Source organism: Zeugodacus cucurbitae, chromosome 5, assembly GCF_028554725.1.
Source record: "Zeugodacus cucurbitae isolate PBARC_wt_2022May chromosome 5, idZeuCucr1.2, whole genome shotgun sequence".
Lineage (NCBI taxonomy): Eukaryota > Metazoa > Arthropoda > Insecta > Diptera > Tephritidae > Zeugodacus > Zeugodacus cucurbitae.
Window position 1 is genome coordinate 11,935,069 of NC_071670.1, and position 13,080 is coordinate 11,948,148.

General features: G+C 32.9%; 1 protein-coding gene across 2 annotated transcripts in view; it reads left to right on the forward strand.

Annotated features, from left to right (window-relative positions):
• LOC105219249 (uncharacterized) overlaps positions 1-13,080 on the forward strand; it is a 705,022-nt gene that overhangs the window by 564,026 nt on the left and 127,916 nt on the right. Inside the window, exon 1 of one of the 2 annotated variants that reach the window (XM_054231965.1) lies at positions 8,436-9,051. The exons of the other annotated variant lie outside the window; for it this stretch is intronic. The gene's annotated coding sequence lies outside the window, so the exon portion shown is untranslated. Of the gene's footprint in view, positions 1-8,435; positions 9,052-13,080 lie in introns of those variants that run through there. 2 annotated transcript variants of the gene reach the window in all.

Genomic DNA, 13,080 nt, shown 5'->3' on the forward strand with positions numbered 1-13,080 from the left:
ACATCAGACTTTTATGCACTACATTTAGGTCTAAGTTTTTATTGCTCCACCTGACGATTTACGGCATTGCTGACACTGCTCTCCCTCATGCTATTTGGCTGTAGCTCATTACACCTTTCGGTTACTTAATTTTACTTTTACTGTGCTGTATTTGCCCTTTTGACCTCTGTCGCATCCATAAGATAAATACACACATTTGTATTTAACACTTCCCGGATCTTTACAACCTCCAATTTATACAGGGCCGCAATGTGGACCCAAATCGATTCGTCTTAGTCATTTTATTTTCTTGACCCCTATAGCGGAGATCCATACTTCTTATTGAGATCGAATGCCGAACTAAACTGTACCCTCAGTTAATTATTAATCCGGTAAAAGTTTCTTCAAGTCGGTTCACACCAAGTGGGTATTGTCAATGCATAAAATGATTCTCATTAGATCAAAGATTTCGAATACATCGCAGGGAGACCTCCGCATCTCAGGATGATTTCTAACCTATAGTACTTTTCATACTTTATGAAGGCAATGTCTTTCGAGCTCGAATTTCGGAGTTCAAAGCAATAAATACCGGTCTAATCTTTAACTTACTCGAATGCTGTTAGACTGGACTGGACTCTAGCTCCAAGGATTTCCAATGCAGTACCTGCGAAGGATGGTCACAAATAATTAACTTCTGTCATGTCCAGATCCGGAGCTTTTTCTGTGTTCTTTCCTTAGTAGTATACGACGTTGACGTGGACTGCACAAAGGAAGGATTTGGCTATATAGCAAAAACCGGCTAGAATTTTATTTACATTTAAAATCCTTCTCCATCTTCAATCTTAAGCTCCGCCCTTCTTTTTCCTTTAACGAAATTACAGATACAATTAACACCTTCTTGAAGTTCCACCGCTTACCTTGGCTTACGTACCATATAATCCCCTCTGTCTCTGCATATGCTTATATTCCTCTTTTTCGTGACCAAGTCCCCACTTAATTGCCATTTTATTGCGTGCATTTCGTGTCCTTCCAGCACTTTGCACCATATACTTGCAATTATCTATGCAAATATGCATATATGCATGTACTGGTAATGAGCGTATAACAGTCACAATTCCTTTACAGTTTACTGCAGCACCACCTCTTCTCCCTTCAGAAACTACTCATTTCCCCATCCACTACAGTGGCGATAATGTGTAACAATTTTTTTAATGGGTTTAATGCATTTTTAATGAATTTTTTTTTCACACATTTCTATTGCTCTGCGTTTCATATCTTCGTGCTACTGTTAAAGGAATTCCTTGTTGTTGTTGTCCGTACATACTCATTGCATTTCATTGCCTCTTAGCGCAGCGACTTGAATGACACGCGCACTTAACATGCTTTTTGTATCAACTACCCGAACATCATCAGCTAGTATTCTCAAAATTTCTTTTATTTTTCATTTTCTTAAATATTTTATTTCATTTTCGTTCTTTTGCATTTTTAATGTTTTTTATTTCGTTCGCTTATCGTTTTGCCAATGACTTTTGTGTTGCATTTGCACGCATTCTTAGCTTTGCTTTGTTTGGATATTTGAAGCGAAAGCGTAGGTTTAAAAAGTGAGGTTAACATTCGAGTTCAATTAGTCGACTAGCTGTTATACATATATCGATTATTTATCGGAAACGATTAAATTATCTGAGTGAAAACATTCATTGTGCGAGAGAAGATTTCCATAAGTTTTTCTCAAATTTTTTTTAATGCATGACAACAATATTTTCAAAGACCGACAGTCTTCAGAAGGACTATTAGGGGAGTAATGATTATTACTCGTCTTTTATCTTAGTTTTACATAATGTATCAGAACGGATCGCAGCTGATAGAACCCTCATACTAATTCTGATTAGCTTAGCGTATATTCTATTCCCCTATACCTTTCTATCATCCTTTTTTCTGCTCTTTCTGCAGCTTCTGCCAAATTAAATTCAAATTCTCTCTCTCCTCCTTTATTTTTCTCTCTTCCAAAACTCAATGTCAAAGTATTTTCTCTGAAAGTAACCCAATCCATTTGTCTATATTTCAATATCTACTGTCGGCTCCATTTTCTTCCATAAAAGGTTTAATCTCCCATGATATCTTGTTGGTCGCACAATCGCATTCGTTCTAATTTGTTTTCTTATTTCAACGATTCCATTTTTCTCCAATTTCGTGTCACAAACTCAGCCTTTATATTTTCGCTCAGTTGCCAGTTAAAGTTTAATCCTTTTTAATGTTTTCTTGAGCCATTTTTATTACCTCCTCAGTCTTCTCTCTTTCGGAGGATCAAGCAGCTTACTGCTCGCAGTTTGAGTTCTTCGGCTGCTTGGTCAGCTCAATTTTCCATTCATTGTCGTTTTTCCAGTGAAGCATATTTTTTTCTTGTTGGCCCACTAATTGGCCGCAAAAGTATTTGAAAATTTTTTTTAATAATGAATGCAGTCGGGTGAAGTTACTTAAATTAGAGGCAGATGGCTTTGTGGAGTGTATCTTCTTGCAAGTTTGTAGGAGGAGATTTGAGGATTTTCAATTGTGCCCTTCAAAAAGCTTAGATTTAGAGATGAACTGTGATGTTTAGATAAGGAGGTGGTAACTTGAGATTTTGTAACTGAGGTGAAGAGGGGAGAAAAAGAAGCTCTCAAAAATATCGAAAACACGTGACCTCGAAATATTATTTTTAAAAATGTTTTCCAAAATCATCACTAGTGATGACGGAGATCCCTCGCACCGATTCTCCCAATTCCTCGAAGAATTTCTGAGATTCTTTTCTCATGACCACAATTAATCCCTCGACCAGAACCCTGACTCTATATCAATCAATATTTCGAAGTACGAAGTCAAACCTCGACTCCCGCAGCCCCAAACAAGAACCCAGTTAAAGGATTTCCTCGAAAAATCTTTGTAATTCTGTAGTTTAAAGAATATTCAGCCAAAAAAACTCGAACTTGGTTCCGTGCATTTTTTTTCTCCCTTTGAAGTGGCAGCAGTTGGCGCAGAGCTACAGACACCATGGCAGCTAAGTGCCTGACGAGTGGTAAACTGTATGTACCAGCTCGCTACTTGAAAATGCACAGGACCCCATATAGTACAGCTGCATGTGCATATGTCTCTTATTTTATGCATGTGTATAGTTTTTTTGAAGTTTTCTTCTGTGGAATGCATATGCAAATATTTACGCTAACGAGTGCGAATAAACATTTTACCATGTCCAGAAGGTTAAAATGTAAAAGGGTACGAACACCGAGAGGCGAAATGCAATAGTGGCACATATGCAGTGAACAGCAACGATAAACAACTAAGTAGTGATCAAGGGTTATGAGCTGGTAGACGGGAGGGTAGTCAGAGATCAAATGGACTCCGTTTAAGACCAATTTCTTACCCCATCTGAAAAGTCCTTAAGAGTCATCCTTCAAAAATTCCTTTTTCCTAACTACACCTGACTGGAACTCCAACCGTCCAATTTATCTTTCCTTCTCAGTTGCTCATCTCATGCGTGTCCTTGACATACTCAATTGCACTGTGCTACATACGAGCTCCAGTCTACCTGTTCTTACTATCTGCTTTGCTTTTCGTATTTGGCATACATTAAATTGCCCGTGCCTTCTCTATTTAATATTGAAATTTCGTCGCATTGCGCATTATTCTCATTTTCTCGTAATTCAAGCAAACAAAGGCACGCATCTTTGAGCTCAAGGGCCGGTAACAGTTTGTCATCTTTTGTATTTGTGAGTTGTTTCATAGGTATGCAGACATATTTGGCAGAAAGGGCAATAAAAATGAAGAAAAATTAGTTGAATCAACAAAATGTTACTAAAGTTAACGAAGCCTTGTACATATGTGTTACACTCACTTGTCTCAAAGGTTTTATGATTAGGATGGTAAAATTATGACAACTTTCAAGAGCAGAAACCTATCACATGAGTTTGAGGTTAGGTTATAGTAGTGTTCTCTCTGGAAAGTCTCTGGTTATTTCTGAAGAAACCAAAGGAATAAAGCAGAGTCACAAGGAAAGGCGTGTAAGAAGGTGAAGGAAGCCCCAAATCCAAATTTCCCAAAAATTATCAGAAATACATACCTGTATGACGTCTACTCAGTCTCGAAGGCATCCGCTTAGATGATTGATCTTAAGTTTTGCAAAAGCAAGCATAATGAAGAGTTTCAGAGGTATGTTCTTCCAAATGTCAAATCAGCATTAAAGCGTCTATTAATATTTGTGATTATATCAGATTCCTCGAATATCAGATACCTCCGTTGATTTCAGATTTTAGTTGATTTCCTGAAAACAAGGGTCGAAAATTTCTGGTTGAATAGATTTGAGTCATTGTTTTGCTAAAACAATTGCATTATGATCATGTTCTGTTTGTTCGCTCCTCTTATCTGCCATCTGTCATAAATTACGAAAAAATTGTTAAACATAGCTAAAAACTAATAGAAGACTGAATAGTATGTAATGTATTTTTAAAACAGGTATATATCAAATAAATCTAAATAAATATTACATATAAAACTACTAAATTAATCAGTGAGCTGTCATTTGTCATCTTTCAACTGTCACCAGTCGTATTTTTTATTAGAGAAGTGTATAGCTTTTATCTCGATAGAATATGTATAGAAATAATTGAGAAGTAATTAAGTTAATTAAGTGTACTAGTAATTAGGACAATATGACATTAATGTCATTTATTATCTGTCATTCCTTATCTGTTACTAGTCATATTTTACAAAGCTTGTCTTTATTGTAAAAGTAAATATCCAAACCCATAGTGAGGGATAACAATTTTCAATATTATCAAACTAAAATAATTTGTGTCCAATCTGTTATAAATTTCCACTTTCTGTAAGCTGTCATGTGTCACTTGTCATGCTAAAATTTTATAAGCCGTCACTGTATGCTACTGGAAGTGTCTTAGTTGGAAATATCGCAGTATTTACTGACTAAATTATAAGCCAAATAAACTATATGTACTTCTCTGTACTTTCCAGAGCTAAATAATTTAAGGATATGGTGTGTAAGGATAATGTTCCGCGTTTTATTTTAATTTTCACTCGGAAATTTCATTGCTTTTAATTAAAATGCGGCTGCGAAACGAGCACTTAAAGATTATTAAGCAAGTTTTTTCCTTTCGTTTCATGCGACTAATGACGAAATCATTGTTTTTGATGGCACGCATGTCAAGCTGCTTTGCCATATCACCCAGCTTCTTAACGCTCCACATTCACCATATGCCGGCGCCTTTAACACTTTCTCGAAATCACACGAATACACACATGTGCACACCAACGCATTAATGTTTGCCTTTATTATCCTTTGTCATTATCCTTGAGCATTCAGCTTGTCATGTGCAGCGCTTCTTCCGCCACTAGAGCTTTGTCTTCGTCTTCTTCTTCTTGCGCAACCACAGCGTTGCTAGAATGCGCCTTAAAGGCGGTTACACATCTTTGACATTTAACAATCTCATACACAGAGACATCCGTTTACACTATAACGTTTGATTGTTTATTCGCGCGAATATTTCTTATGCCTTTGCTTGCTTATTCATTTATTTTACCACACCCACACACAGGCTGCTTCGGCAATTTGTACATTTGTGTGCTTTCCACTCGCATGGATTGTCGCGTACACATCGTCGTGATCCGCTTCTCTTGCTTGAAGCAAGTCTGTGGCTTTTGTTCTTATTCTTCTCATTTGGTTAAATTTTTTTTGTGTGATTTGCGGTTGATGTTTTTTTAATTATAGATTTCAGCGGTTTGCACTTTTTTCCAGTGTGAATTTACGTTTTCTCGCCTACAATGAACTCATGATTTTTTCGCATACTCATCGAGGGCCTTGAATGGTTTTAATTATAACAATAACCAGGGAAATACGTAGTAAAATATACCGACATTTCTCAGAAGGGCAATAATTTGACTAAATGTCTATAGATGCTGCTAGCTTTGTGTGACTTCTGAGGATGTTTTTATCTTTAAAGCTTGACTTAGCAACTGTTAAGCAGAATAAACCTATTGCATTTTAGAATTCTACGACATCATATAAAAAAATGTCTATGGAAAAGATAAGCTGTACTCTCGGCCTAAAATAATATATTCCCTTTGATATCTGAAATAAGTCTTATATGATTTCTAACCAGGTTCTAGCCGAAATTTGAAATGTTACCATATCCACATCCTTCTATTTATGTCCAAAGACCATAAATATTATTTTTTAACAAACACTCTACAATGGGATTTTCTTTTAAGAGGTGCATTGAAAAGGCATTGAGGAACTCTAGCTCATAATGGATGGAGGGATTTATATTTATATTCTTGCGGAAAATTGGACGGTTAGTAAATGTGCTATGAAGGCAACATTAACATCCGTCCAATTTTCTTCGTATAAGTGTAAAGGAATGTGCAAGTAGTAGTACGTAGATTTTAAGATGAGATAAGGCATTTTGAACTCGAGTTAAATTTCTTCAAAGAAGAGTAATGTAAATGAACAAAAGATCATAGTACATATACCCTCAAATTCTTGTAAATAATCGGGGTTAAATTCATAAAGACAATTTAACTTCAGTGCAATCAGCTTACAAATTGTAAAAAGTGATCTTCGGGACAAAAGAAACAAGCTGACAGTTCCGTCGGCATAAAAACAACATTAACTGCTGTCTAGTGGATAAGTAGAAATCTACAGGTTTTAGAACCAATATTTAATTTCCCCAACTCGTCAAATTTAATGACATGCCGGTAATCTTCGAATATAATATTAAATATATAGCATAAAGAGATTACTTAGCAGATAAAATAATACTCATTAAATAAAATAATCTTTGTTTCAGAAAAAGGAGGGATCGATCGAACCTAACCCTTTCTACAGTCGGTTCAAAAGAAATTTATACCAGCCTTAATGATTCAAAGAACATATTCGATATATTTTGAATATTTAGACCTCTGTCGCCTATAGTTATTATAGATATTAAATCGGAAAACAACAAATATTATTAGTTTTAACTAATTTCAAAGCATTCTTTAGCATAAGTTGTTTAACGTTTCACATTTCACCGTAGCTTAACAGATGTCTTTTTAACAGAGATAACAGTTTTCCCTTTCTTAGGGTAATTTGAGAAAAGGAGAAATTTGTAAACAGCAAGTCGCAAAGGAGAATTGGTAATAAGGTGAATAAATCGTAACACTAACTGAATTATGTACATAACTTTAAATTTGAAATCCTCAACATAGTATGTTATTTTAACATACTTCGATGTGAAACTAACCCTTAAAAGCCTGCTAACTCCGATTCAATCAAAAATCTGATATATATTAAAATTGTCTGTTACAAATGTGAACAAATGTTGTTCAATGATAATCTTAAAGTTATTATGTTAGATTTTACAGGGTATTTTATTCGTTGGTCCTTTGATTAACCTCTCAGTGCACATAAAATAAATACATTTTAAATATATGTTTTTAGAAAAATCCACATTTTATTAATATGTGGCCACCATGCTCGATTTGCTAAAAATTTTAAAAATCAACGGATATATCAAAGCAATATGTAATATTTAAAAATGTTCCTGGAGGAACCGCAAGTCGTTTGAAGGCTAACTTAAGCATAGCATAAAACGGCTCGTGTTATGTTAAAGCAATACTTATTATATTTCGGAGGTTTGATGTTTCAATGACTTCGAACAGTTGAATTATATTTTCAAGAACTTTTGAAACTGTTAAAGTTGGGGTTGAATTAAAATTTTGAACCTTCATATATTTTGTAATTGCCGTTTCACCAATATTTATAAATTTAAGGATCCTACCTCAACACTGTTGTCGATTAAAAGACTGATATATGTTGAGAATTAATTTATTTACCACGCAAGGTCAAAACTACATTAAACTCCCCACTTACTTTCTGTTCAGAATTTATCTAATTTAAAAGGGGAAATTGAAAACCGTGAACTTTCCCCAAAAGATATTATTATTTCATAGAAATGTTACCATAAATAGTTCTTCTTGCTTAAAAGGTTTATTCAACATCTCACCACACAGTTGTGGTGAAAATTAATATCTTTCTTAAGTGTCGTGAGTTCACCACAATGTTAATTTATCCTTATCTATAATGAGGTGAGTTTGGATCATTCTGTCAAATATTACACCAAAAATTTTAGGAAAATGCATCCATTTATTTACAACATTTCACCACAACCGGAAATTCATTGCGAATGAGAAATACACCACTGAGCACAAAGTTCTGTTCAGAAGGTCAGTAGTGCTCTCTCCAATTCACCAGGCGTTCATTTATCCATACAAAGTGAGCACACAACGAGCGACGAAGAGCGTCACGTTTGCACGAACGCTTTTCCACCAAACTGGAGCTTAATATGCACGCGCACAAACACACACCGTCACACCTGCGAATGGCTTTGGGGTTGCGCGGCCGCCTGCCAAGTAGAGCCGACGAGCGTGTTAGTCGTGCGATGAACGTCAGTGACGGTTCACTTGCGGGCGGTGCAAAATTGACGTTGACGGGCGAATTCTGTGCTGATAGCGCGTGTGTAGTGACATATATAACAATATTTTTTGTTGTTTGTTTGTCAAAATCATTTTTTTTGTTTTGCTCACCTGCGGCCCAAAAGAAGACGGCTTCTTGGCAGGCAAATTGGTGTTGTTTGGAAAGCTAAAGAAGATTTGTTGTGATTTTTAAATGTAATAAATGCAATTTGTGTGTCTAGAAAATTAAAATAACTAGTGTTGAGCATTAGTGAATGCTGTTGTGCTTTCAATATTTGCTGCGGGAAATGCAAAATATCGATAAATCCGGCGGCGAAGCCATGAGTGTGTTTAAACAGTGAGAAAGTGTGAAAATAAGTGGTAGAAGTGGAATTCAACGAATTATTTTGGCAAACAAGTGGAAATACTACTACTAAAAGTGTAAACTAGTGCAAAAATATTATTTATGTAATAAAAAAGTGCTATAAAAATATGGAAATTGTTTTATAATAATAAAACATAAATTTTTTATTCAATTATAATCCACAAAAATACTAAACTAAGAAACAAATGGAGTTAAATTGTTGTGTTTGGGTTAGTTTAGCTTTTTAATAACCAAGAATAATAAATTTAAAAAATAAACACAAAAAATCGTATAAATAATAATTTTTATAATTTATTTTATTATTTTTTGAGAAATATTAATTTATTATTCAAAATATTTCATATAATAAATATTAAATATATAATAATTAAAATAAAACTATTAAATTTACGTCAGTTTTTTCCATTCAATCAAAAAATTTTTTTAATCCTCAAACAAAATATTTACTTTTTAAAAAAGAAGCTCTTGTAAATTTGGCAATTTTCAATTATTTACAATGAAAAAAAAAATTATATAAAGTTTCCAAACTTCAGAAAATATAATTAGCTACGTTGCTATGAATCCAAAGTACACCTTTGGTACTTTATGGAGTTATTATTCAATTTTCGCGCAGTAAAATATATATTTCTCCTTCGGATATTTCAGTGTGATTACAAATAAATAAAATAAATTAATTTCAGTAAAATTTAGGTGGTGCCTTCATCCAATAATTTAAATTAAAATTAAAACTGAAATTAAAAAAAATATTACCTTTTTTGATATTACAATAAATATAATTAGCTACGTTGCTATGAATCCAAAGTACACCTTTGGTACTTTATGGAGTTATTATTCAATTTTCGCGCAGTAAAATATATATTTCTCCTTCGGATATTTCAGTGTGATTACAAATAAATAAAATAAATTAATTTCAGTAAAATTTAGGTGGTGCCTTCATCCAATAATTTAAATTAAAATTAAAACTGAAATTAAAAAAAATATTACCTTTTTTGATATTACAATTTCTTATAAAATTAAAATTTTTGTATTGGTGCTAAAGCGATAAAGAAAAGATTACTTATGCTCCTAATTTTATGCTAAATTGTAAATAAAAATTCGCTTTTTGCTCCTAATTTAATCTAATATATAAAATTCTCGTGTCACGGTGTACGTTATTGAACTCCTCTGAAACCGCTCGACAGATTTTCGTGAATCTTAGCGTGCATATCGGCTAGGGTGGAGAATCGGACAACATCTATTTTTCATCCTCCTAAATATTAAGGGTGATCCACCCCTAAATTTTTTTAATTTTCCGCGAAGAAAATTAAAAATTTTCTAAAATCGGGAAGTTATTGATTGTTGAAATTCAAACCGATCTGGCTAATTTTAGTCTTAACATATTCGTTGAAGGCCAGAAAAAGATTAGAAAGTGAGTAAATATGGAAAAATTGTGAGGAAGATATCAATAAGAGAATTTTATTCGAGTTGACAAGAAAAATATAAAAAGAGAAAACAAAAAAATAATATTTTGAAGGTTGTCATTGTTGCTTTGTTAAAATATTTTTGTTATTGCTCAATTGTATAAGGTTGTGTCGATAGCCCAAAACAATTTGTAAAAAATAAGGAAAGGCTAAGTTCACGTCCAACCGAACATTTTACACTCTCGCAATTTATTGATGTAATTTTATTAAGATAACACACAATATGACCTATTTATTCGGCATAAAGTCCAATAGAAAATCATCATATATAGTATATGAGGGCTGATGTAATTCCAGAACCAATTTCACACATTTTCACCACCGAGGTTAACGGGAATAGGGGCAACTTGGCACCTGTTAGTAGGCAAACATACGGCACATTCGGCCTTGAAAATACTCCTAAATTGCAAATGAACGAAACACCAGTCGGCAAAATCGCCAAAAATAGCGCTATAACGAAAATTTTCCAAATATTCAAGAAGTCGCTGGAGGTACCGCAGAGGACTTTAAAAGATCTTGATTGTCGATAAACAGGATTCTGTTAACAGGTGATTTACGCCAGACTCTTCCAATTATTCCTGGATCAAGTGCTACTGACGGGCTAATCGCATGCCTAAAATCATTTAATTTGTGGCGACACATAAAGAATCGCCAATTAAAAACTAACATATGAGTGTTTTTGCAACAATTGCGATTGTAGAAGCATTTGGAAATGGTAGGGTCGCATTTGACACCTCGATGGATTAATAGCATTTCCAACAGATTTCTGTCACTTCATTGACTTGAAAGAGAAGTTTACCTGACATGAAACCTCAATATGATAACCATAAATTACTGATTGAATGACCTATATTGGTGGTAAAAAAACAAAGATATCGATGATCTTAATGCGACAATTTAGAATTTCGGTCCAGGAGAGTTCGCACAGCTACAAACCAGGATGACGTAGTCAATTATCCCAAACTATTTAAAATTGCCTGTACTATCACCACTCACTTTGCAATAAAAAGTAGTGTGAGAGTCATCATGCTGCGTAATATAAATCGACCTCGAGTAATCAATATCGTCGCCGAAGCCAAGATTGGACCAACTTAATTTAATGTATAACTTAGCCACAACAACGTGTGGCCGGGTCTGCTAGTGTTAGATAAAAATTGTGTAGGAGTTAAATGTAAGGCTTTTGTTTTCATCAAAGGTTTTTATACGATTGATTTCGAAAAAATAGTTTTGAGAATAAGTCTTGTAAAATATTTTTTTAAATTTTTCAATATATGCCTTTAGTAATCTGTACAAGATTTTATATCCTTTCTTTATATAGAAACATTATTTTTTTTTTTAAATATATTTGGAAAATATTCTCTTATTTACAATATGTTTTTTATTTAAATTGTAAAAAATTTTGAACATAATATAACATATTATGTTTTTTCCTTTTGCTGTTGAATTCAAAATTTTGAAAAATATGTATTTCAAACTATTTAAAAAAAAAATCAATTACCACTTTCCGTCTTCTGTTAAATATTGATAAAAGAAGTTGGAAATTGTTGTAAAATAATATAAAAAAAATTTATTAACCAATAAAAAAAAACAATTTTTTAATATTCAATATAAATTTCAATTAATAGTTATATACTTAAGAGTTTAATGAAAAATTAAATGAAAAAAAAGATATGAAAAGATTTTATATAAAATTGTTAACACGAACATTTTTAATGTTGAAGAACAGACCAAAAAAAGTTAAATTTTTTCTATGTTTCTTTTTTTTAAGTTTTTCATATTTTTTAAATTTTTGTTGTAATTTTGTTAACCTTTATTTCCATATTTTCATACAGTAATTTTTTTATGAAAAATATAAATTACATATATGTCCTCAGATCTACAGAGAAGACAATAAAGCTTAAAAATTTAATATCAAAATCAATAAAGTTTTTACATATTATTAATTAGTGTTTTGACTATTAGAGAATGCAAAAAAACTTCGTACTTCAGAGCTGCCTAAAATTGAAAAATCTATTTATCGTTTGTTTATCTGTGTGGGAACGTGTAAGAACTGGCAATAGAATGTTTTATTGTTGAAAAAATGCCAAAACCCTGCTTTTAAATGTGTAATTACCTTATATTTTTGAGTTTTCGAAAACATGAACAATTCGCAAATGTGAACCGCCTGGGTTTTAATTAGTTCACGTTTTCGAGCGTGCGTTGTATATTTATATTTATCGGATTTATAACAAAAATGATATGTTCTTTTATTATTGATGATTTAATTGAAATTATTTTTTTTTGTTATACAAAGTTTATTATTCATATAAAAGCCTTTTTTACATTTGTTCGTGGTAGTATTACATTTTAATATTTAACAAAAAATTATAAGCTCACAATATTAATTTTTCAACAATATATAAATTGGTCTCCCAAATTGGTCGCAACCAAACAAAAAAAAAAGCTCAGAAATTAAATTATTTTTTTCATAATTAGTTTGCTTGTTAAAATTAAGCGCATTAATCTCTTCTGTACCAGCGGAAAGCTATCGTTTCACTCCCACGTACTCGTCGACCGACACAAATGCCCTAACACAACCACAGACACACACATGCATACCTCCTTGCCGAATATGCCAGCTTTGTGGCCACAAACGTTCGAACAACAAAGCAAATTAACAGCAAACACTATCACATGAAGTATTTTGTTTACACAGCAACAAAAACAACAACAAGTACTGTAGCAGAAACCCAAACAAATAATTAATTAGTCAAGCAACGGCAAGGAAATAGGAAAACG